We start from the raw sequence: 9,040 nt of genomic DNA on the forward strand, positions 1-9,040 counted from the left end.
CGATCGACCCCATGCCGTTCATCGACGTGCAATACGTTCCAATGAACTGGTTGACGCGGTCAGAGAGAGCGTCGCGCAAAATCCAACTGAGTCGTATCGCCGTCGCGCGCAGCAGTTTGGGGTCAGTGGTACCACTATGCGGCGCATCTTGAAACATGATTTGCACTTGTTTCCTTATAAGATGCAAGTAACGCAAAGATTATTGCCAGCGGACTATGCACGTCGTATGCAATATGGCAAAACAGTCGCTCAAGTGGTAGCCACTGAACCTGATTTCTGGAAGCAAATATTGATGACCGACGAGGCTCATTTCACATTGTCGGGCGGAGTTAATAAGCAAAATAGGCGTATTTGGGCCACACGGAATACACACCGGATTCATGAGACGCCATTACATGATCAAAAGGTGACGGTGTGGGCCGGCGTTTGTGCTAAAATCATAATTGGACCATTTTTTTTTCAAAGAAAATGAGCCAATCGATGGGAAGCGATATCGGTGGATGTTAGCTCATTATGTATGGCCACAAATGCGCGAAAAGGGCCTTGAGGGTTATTGGTTCCAACAAGACGGTGCGCCATGTCACACGGCTGCTCAAACAATTGGGGTTTTGCAGAAAAAATTCCCAGGGTGTGTGGTGTCGAAGGGAGGCGACATTGGCTGGCCACCGCGGTCTCCAGATTTAACACCTCCCGACTTCTTTTTATGGGGCTACAGTGCGATGCATTCGTTTAGCCGCACTTATGAAAAATATCCCAACTTTTTTGGTTCAGTTCAAACCTAGATATGGATAGTGTGAGTGTATTAGTGACATCTCGTATTGCGTATATAAGTTCTACATTATACTGTTTTTATTGTTGACGGTGGTAATTTGGCTTTTAAGCTAATTTTGTCAATTTGGATCGTTGCAAACGTTTAGACGCAGGTTTAATTTCAAGTGATTTTACAACATAAAGTCGTTTGTATCCACTCCTGGAGGATTATTCACTTGGCAGTTAGTCTTGTAAATAGTTAACGTGGAACATTGAACAATTATATTGTTTTTTCAGATATGGGTAAAGCAAAACGGTTGGACGAAGTGGAAATAGGCCAAATTCGCGTTCTGAAGAGTCTAAATCTTTCTAATCGCGAAATTGCTCGGAAAATCGACAGATCCGAGAAAGTTGTGCGAAATTTTCTCAAAAATCCCCAAAAGTACAGGGTTAAGCCGCGTGCTAAGGGAAACGCTAAATTGTCGGCCAGGCAAAAAGGTCAAATTCGTCACGAAGCTACGCAAAATCGTTTAAACTGCCGTCAAATTATAAACAAACTTGATCTTCCAGTGCATAAATCCACTATTAGTCGGGTTATCAATAGCACACCGAGCATCAAATGGATGAAACCCAAGGCGAAACCCAGGCTGACATTCCAACACAAGGTAAATCGTCTGCGGTTTGCACAGGAGCATATGCACTGGACCGATGAGTGGCGCCAAGTAATTTTTTCAGACGAGAAAAAATTCAATTTCGATGGCCCTGACTGCTACAGCCATTATTGGTATGATTTAAAGGATAAATCAATCACTCGTTCTAGGCGAAATTTTGGAGGTGGCACGGTAATGGTATGGGGAGGATTTTCTTTTGACCATAAGCTACCCATCTGCTGGATTACTACAAGAATGAATTCCAGCAGCTATTGTGAGCTACTGGAAGATGTTTTGGTGCCCCACTTAGATAATTACTCTGATGAAAAGATTATTTTCCAGCAGGACAACGCATCTATTCACGTATCACGTCAAACCAAAGCATGGTTTAATGAGAAAGAAATCACCGTCCTTGATTGGCCAGCATGCAGTCCGGATTGCAATCCAATTGAGAATCTTTGGGGCATATTAGCTTCAAAAGTTTATCAAAACGGGCGCCAGTTCAACTCTACAAAGGACCTCAAAAATTGTATACGGGAACACTGGGAACAAATCGATCCACGAACTATCCGAAACCTCGTTAACTCAATGCCCAACAGAATTTTCGAAATCATTAAGAGTAAAGGAGGAGCTACCAAATATTAAATTTCCGGTGGAAATATAACAAATTTTCTAATTCCGATCCGATCCGATGTGCGGCTAAACGAATGCAGCTGGGAATTTACGATTTTTTTCATTATAATTTTTCTGCGTGAACTATTTTTGAAGAAATTGGAATTTTTGTTTTTGTTTAGTAATGAGAAATAGAACTAAATTATATTCTATGACATTCTACTTGTTTCTGTTTGAAATAAATTCGAAAGACGAGTGCGGCTAAACGAACGCGTCGCACTGTATTTGAAAAGCAAAGTATACGCCAATAATCCTCAGACCCTTCTCGAGCTTAAGGATAACATTCGAACTGAGATACGTGCCATACCTCCCGAGATGCTCGAGAAGGTTATGGACAATGCAGCAAAAAGGGCACATAGTGCGGTGGTTCATGGAGGCGGTTACTTGGTCGACGTGGTGTTTAAACACTAGTATGGAGCATGATTTGCAGAGTGCGAGCGGCTATTTGCCCATGTGATATTCTACCTAGAGGGTGGTTTCGTTGTATTGTACATTTGATGTGGTTTATATACCGTCACACAAGATGGTGCACCCTGTATATATATATATATATATATATATATATATATATATATATATATATATATATATATATATATATATATATATATATATATATATATATATATATATATATATATATATATATATATATATATATATATATATATATATATATATATATATATATATATATATATATATATATATACATATATATATATATATATATATATATATATATATATATATATATATATATATATATATATATATATATATATATATATATATATATATATATATATATATATATATATATATATATATATATATATATATATATAAGAATAATGCAGTAGGAAGCCGATTATAGACCGTTGGTCCGATAAATGAAATGCGTTTTTGACCAAGGTTTGTGGAGGCCCTGGAGCGTTGTAAATTATTGGCTTGCATGGTACTATACACACGAGTGCCTGTGGTGAATTGTAAATTATGATGCGCTATTGGGTTATGTAGAGCATTAAAAATATACATTGCTGTTTGAAATTCTGTCAAACCAAGCAATGGCAAGATGTTATGTGCATTATTACTGTAGAGTAGCATAGTCGAATACATAACTGGTTCCTTAAAAAAATTTAAGTTAGTTGCTATTCTCAATGAATTAAGTTTTTTAGTTATTGAATAATTGAGAGGTAGTTTTCTCTAAACCCGACGCGACCAAACGTTCCATAATATATCAAAACGATGTACAGTAACATCAACAATAACAGAAATCTTGAGCGTTTTTTCAAAACGTCATATCTGCAATGAGTTACTCTCTTTGTTTACTTTCTCTTTCGATTTTTAGGTGTCACTATAACACTTTTCACTTATTTTACAATACAGATCGAAAGACGGTGGTTTTAACTAGTATATTATGCAAAGAGTTGAGGGATAAATGTTAAAGTGACCGAATTATTACCAGAAGAGAAAGTAAACAAAGAGAGTAACTCATTGCAGATATGACGTTTTGAAAAAACGCTCAAGAAATATGTTTTACCAGCACTCAGTAAATAGAGACCTAATCGCTTAACAATGAGTTTCCCCCATTTGCGGCTGAGTTGCTTACCATAAGTGAATAACACACACATCAAGGAGTCTATTTTCAACCATCAAAGACAGTGGTCACGATACTCAGTGTGCTCCTGCTTCTGTCCGAGCCAGTGCAAAGCGAACGAAAAAAAACCGATTTAATCCACCTAGCAGTGAGATGGGACATTTCTTACAAATATCACTGTTGGATCATTCATTAGATTGCAGAACTCATGCCAAGTAGGCACCCAACTAGAGATGGGATGAAAACAGTTTCTAGTCATGCACGAATAAAATCCTGTAATAAACTAAATAAATGAAAGAAAATCATTAGAACGAATGAAACAAAAAAATGAAATTAAAGGTGTTCAAATTCATAAAATGAGTAGAATGATTAATGTAAATCAAAATTAGAATATACACGAATCAAATTATATTAGCTTAATTATTGAAAATTTAGACTATATTTAGAAATAGTTATAAGATTAATAGAATAAATTGACTCAAACTAACAAACTGAATGAAATAAAAAAAAAATACTGGACATGAAATGAATAAAATTAAAGATATGAACAAAACGGATTAAATGAATCAAATGAATGAAATGAATCGAATGAACCAAATAAATCAAATTAATCAAGCTAATCAAATGAATCAAATGAATCAAATGAATCAAATTAATCAAATGAATCAAATCAATCAAATGAATCAAATGAATCAAATGAATCAAATGAATCAAATGAATCAAATGATTCAAATGAATCAAATGAATCAAATGAATCAAATGAATCAAATGAATCAAATGAATCAAATGAATCAAATGAATCAAATGAATCAAATGAATCAAATGAATCAAATGAATCAAATGAATCAAATGAATCAAATGAATCAAATGAATCAAATGAATCAAATGAATCAAATGAATCAAATGAATCAAATGAATCAAATGAATCAAATGAATCAAATGAATCAAATGAATCAAATGAATCAAATGAATCAAATGAATCAAATGAATCAAATGAATCAAATGAATCAAATGAATCAAATGAATCAAATGAATCAATTGAATCAAATGAATTAAATGAATCAATTTAATTTAATGAATGCAGTGAATACAATAGAGATCAAATGAATGTAATGGAACAAATGAATAAAAAGAGTGGAATGAACAAAGAAAATAAGATGTATAAAAAAATGAAACGAATAAATAAAACAAACGATTCAAATAAACAAAATGAGCTTAATTGATAAAATGAATAAAAAAGAAGAAATGAGCCGAATAAAGAGCAATGATTGAAATAAAAAATTAAAGAATGTTAAAAGGTGATAAATTAATAGAACAAAATTGCGTCAATTAAATTATTCGGATGAAATAAATAAAACTGAAAAAATACTCAGATTAATAAAATGAAAAAAAATGAATGAACTAGAAAAAATGAATAGAAACAGTGAATAAAATAAGTTAAATGAATGATATGAGTAAAATGCACGAAAATTATAAACTGGTCAGAGTGAATCCAAATGATGAAAATAATAAAGTAGATAAAATGAACGCTGATGAACAAAGTGAATAAAAAGATGCTGAATGAAATAATTAATTAAAATGCAATGATCATTTAAAGTTAAAGTTGAAAAACATTTTTGAAAATAGATAACCCAATTTTGAATTTGAGAACCATTGCATCAGAAAGTTATTAAATGTTTTTGAAAATCTTATCTTCTCAGAAAAGGCTAATTAATATACAATGGGATTTCTAGGGCTGCTATCCTTTTTTTGTTTTAGTCTTTTCGTTTTCACGCTTCTTTACTTGACAGCGTCGTTTTAAGATTATTTAGTGTTTCAACATTATTGATGGACTTTAATTTGTTATCAGGAACCTAGAACGTTCAATTTGCTTTGGAATTCAAAGTTTACTTTTTGGTAACATATTCCCGAAAAAAATTGTGCAGAATAGAATTTGCTGGTCCAGTAATTTAACGCGCCATTGATTATAGTAAAGTGAGACAAGGTCACATGGCACATTCTTTCGTGACGTTTACAACGATTTGACGAATCTTCATTCGCCAAATATGTCATAACTTTATCAAATGAACGCCTACATCAAAACTTATTACAGATTCGACAAAATCTCACGAAGGCCCTTTGAACAGAGAGCAAAAGATGGAGAATGCGATTCGTAAAAGACACAAGTAGATATTTCAAAGTTTTCATTTGAATTAAAATAAATTATGTCTCTTTCCAGTCATCCTTATAGCTTGCATATTGTTTCGTTCGGAATTCTCGTTCAGGAAATATGGATAAATAAGCCCTGTACAATCCAATACTGTGAAAAAGAAATGGTTCAAACTGTCAGGATGTCAAAAATGTAGTCAGATCAACTATCTGTCCAATGCATAAACTCTGATTGTAATCCTCGCTAATTTACTTGTACATTATGGAAAACTCGAACGAAACGTGTGCTGAATTATCCAATGCCTCACTACTAATTGTGACTTCCATTGAAACTTCAATTGTATAGAGCAGATATGGACGACGATAAGTTAGAAGACACCTTGTACTTGTATCCACCATTGAGAGTAGGGACTTTGGGAGACTTCTTTTCCCGGATCTAATTCGTGGATATTTTTGGGCATTGATCCTTTTTTCATGAAAGTTCATACCAATACAATGTATATGCATTTTCAATATCATCACAAAAAGATGTTCTTAGTTTTCACATGACATATTTGAGCATATGTTTTATTCAAAATTCAATAGAGATACGAAGAGTTGAAATATCGCACGTGTCCCACCTCCCAGTTAACATATTTTTCTGAAATAGCCATGAATTTCCTTTATTATAGTGTTTATACAAGCTTTGAATAGAACTGAATTAAATTTGAGTTAATATAGTTTTCGATGGTCACCTGTCTACCATAGTGCAACGTTTCGAAATATCAATTTCACCTTGTTTCTCATAATGCAAATATTTTGCAAATTTTCTCGGACTACAAATATTTTATTTGACATGTAGGATGTATTATTAAACTTGTTTCCGCGAGTCTCTTGTACACTAAAATGCAAAGAAAATAATAGGGTAACAGACAAAAAATAGTATTGTTTTCTCAAACCTTCACAATTACATTGCACACATGAAATTAACTTGAATATTAATAAAGATTAGCAGAGAATCTTATCACACAACTTAGAAATGGATAGAGAAATAGCAAGATATATGTGAGTCGTGACAGTTGTCACCAACATGAAGAAAGAGAGAGAGAGAGAGAGAGAGAGAGAGAGAGAGAGAGAGAGAGAGAGAGAGAGAGAGAGAGTGAGAGAGAGGTAGAGAAAGAGAGAGTGAGAAAGAGAGAGTGAGATAGAGATGGAGAGGGAGATAGAGATGGAGAGGGCATGTGAGGAATGATGGTTCATGCCGAGACCTTATTTTTATAGATATATTATGCGTTATATTGATTCCTTACATCCTTATTATAAATAATGTAAGTAGTAATTTTTGCGCCATAACCAATATAATCTAAATTTTGCAAAGAGCTAAATTTTTGGTAGAGTTTTGGGACTTAAAAATAAAGTTTATTTCAGTGATGCCACGAGTATAATTGTATAAGAAGTCTTTTATCTCACTACTAGGTGAATTACTTGATGATCTGTATAGTCCAATATTTACTTCACGATTGAACGCATCGCCTTATCCAAGGGATAAATACATGAACTCTAGAAAAAAATCACTATGAACGCATTATTTTGTTTTTGAAGTGAACTTACATATTGATTTTTGAGAAATAGTTCAATTATTATATAGGTAATTCACAAAATGTTTCCAAAATCAAATTTCTTGAATCACGTAGATGTGTTTTCATACCCCGATATTCAAAATCGGTTTAGTTTTACCACTAAACCACCAGTAAAGCAATACTCTATATGAAACGGTCTCCTTTTTAATTAGTGAAAATTGGTAAGCGAGGAATAGAAATACAAAATGTTTAATATCTCCGTCACTCGTAAACGGATTTTGACAATATATAGCTTGATAGAAAGGTATTTTTACAAGGTTTCTAATTATGCGCAGGTTGCGGGACCACGTTGCTTTGTTTGAAAGTTATTTACTAAAAACTACCAGGGGCAGTCCTATGGGGTTGCACGAGCTGTGGACGTAGGACTATACTACTTAATGTAAAATAGTTATTTTCTTAGTACATTTATAGTAATAATTAATCAAATATATTTCTTACGTATGGTTTAATCACAACCAATCAACATCGAATATTACATATTGAACCAAACCTTCTTGGTTATCAGGTCATTTGTAGTAGGTGATTGAATCCGATTAAACTTATTAAAGAAGATCTGAAGAAAGAAGACAGAAAACTGTGACCGAACTAATATCCGGTACTAAATCTTTATAGCATAAGATTAGCTTGTAGAAACTTTTGGATTGTGTGTGGTAAAAAACCCGGACCAGTAAAGAAAAATCAAATTTTAGGCAATATAATCACATTTCATATATAGACCAAGCATTCTAGTTATATTTTGCCATTATTGTAACTTTCCTAAAGTACGCATACAAATATAGCGAATGCATTACCGAAACTATAAATATACAAGAATCGAAAACAATTTTATATATGGACAAGATGCGTTTTTGCAACGGTTTTTCAAGTGGCAGTGTATTCATTCATAAATAGACTTTGTGGTATGTACCTATTAGTAGAATCAAAATACTATAGGCTGAGTGGGAATGAAAGACGTGATGGGGAAATGAATCAATGAATTGATCGAACGTAAATAATAAACTTTCGTTGTGCAATTTAGTAACAAATTAGATCTACCTACCTACACATTCGCCTCAAACATTAAACCCGCGCGCAAAGCAAAATGAATGAACGCTGATGATGATGGGTAGAGAGCGAAAGAGACAACTAATACCACGACACTATGTTAACCGTGTTTGCAAATGGAGCCCGCATGTACAAACTATTTTGTGTACGAATAATTCCACATAGATCTTTCATTAGGGCCTAAATCGCAAATGTAAACAAACTGCGTTTTCGCTATTATGACATTATGCAACAAAAATACTACAAGATTGAGGTGAAAACTATTTAAAATGGTTTTTAGTTCGATTTATAATTAAAGAAAACAAAACGGCGAAACATACATTTTCTTCAAGGTTTCGACTTAAGCCCTTCTTCTCATTTGGAATATAAAGGCTAAACTTACATTTTTAGACAGAACCGGGCGTACGGTTATTATACACAAAATTATTCTTTAAACGGCGGTTCTATTATATAAATGATAAGCAATATCTACTATAATCATGTCTACTCGATAGTTGTTGCACATAAACATTCGAATATTTTGATATTTTCATGAAATTTGAAGAAAGGATGTACGC

Source organism: Topomyia yanbarensis, chromosome 1 (genome assembly GCF_030247195.1).
Source record: "Topomyia yanbarensis strain Yona2022 chromosome 1, ASM3024719v1, whole genome shotgun sequence".
In the NCBI taxonomy this organism is placed as follows: Eukaryota; Metazoa; Arthropoda; class Insecta; order Diptera; family Culicidae; genus Topomyia; species Topomyia yanbarensis.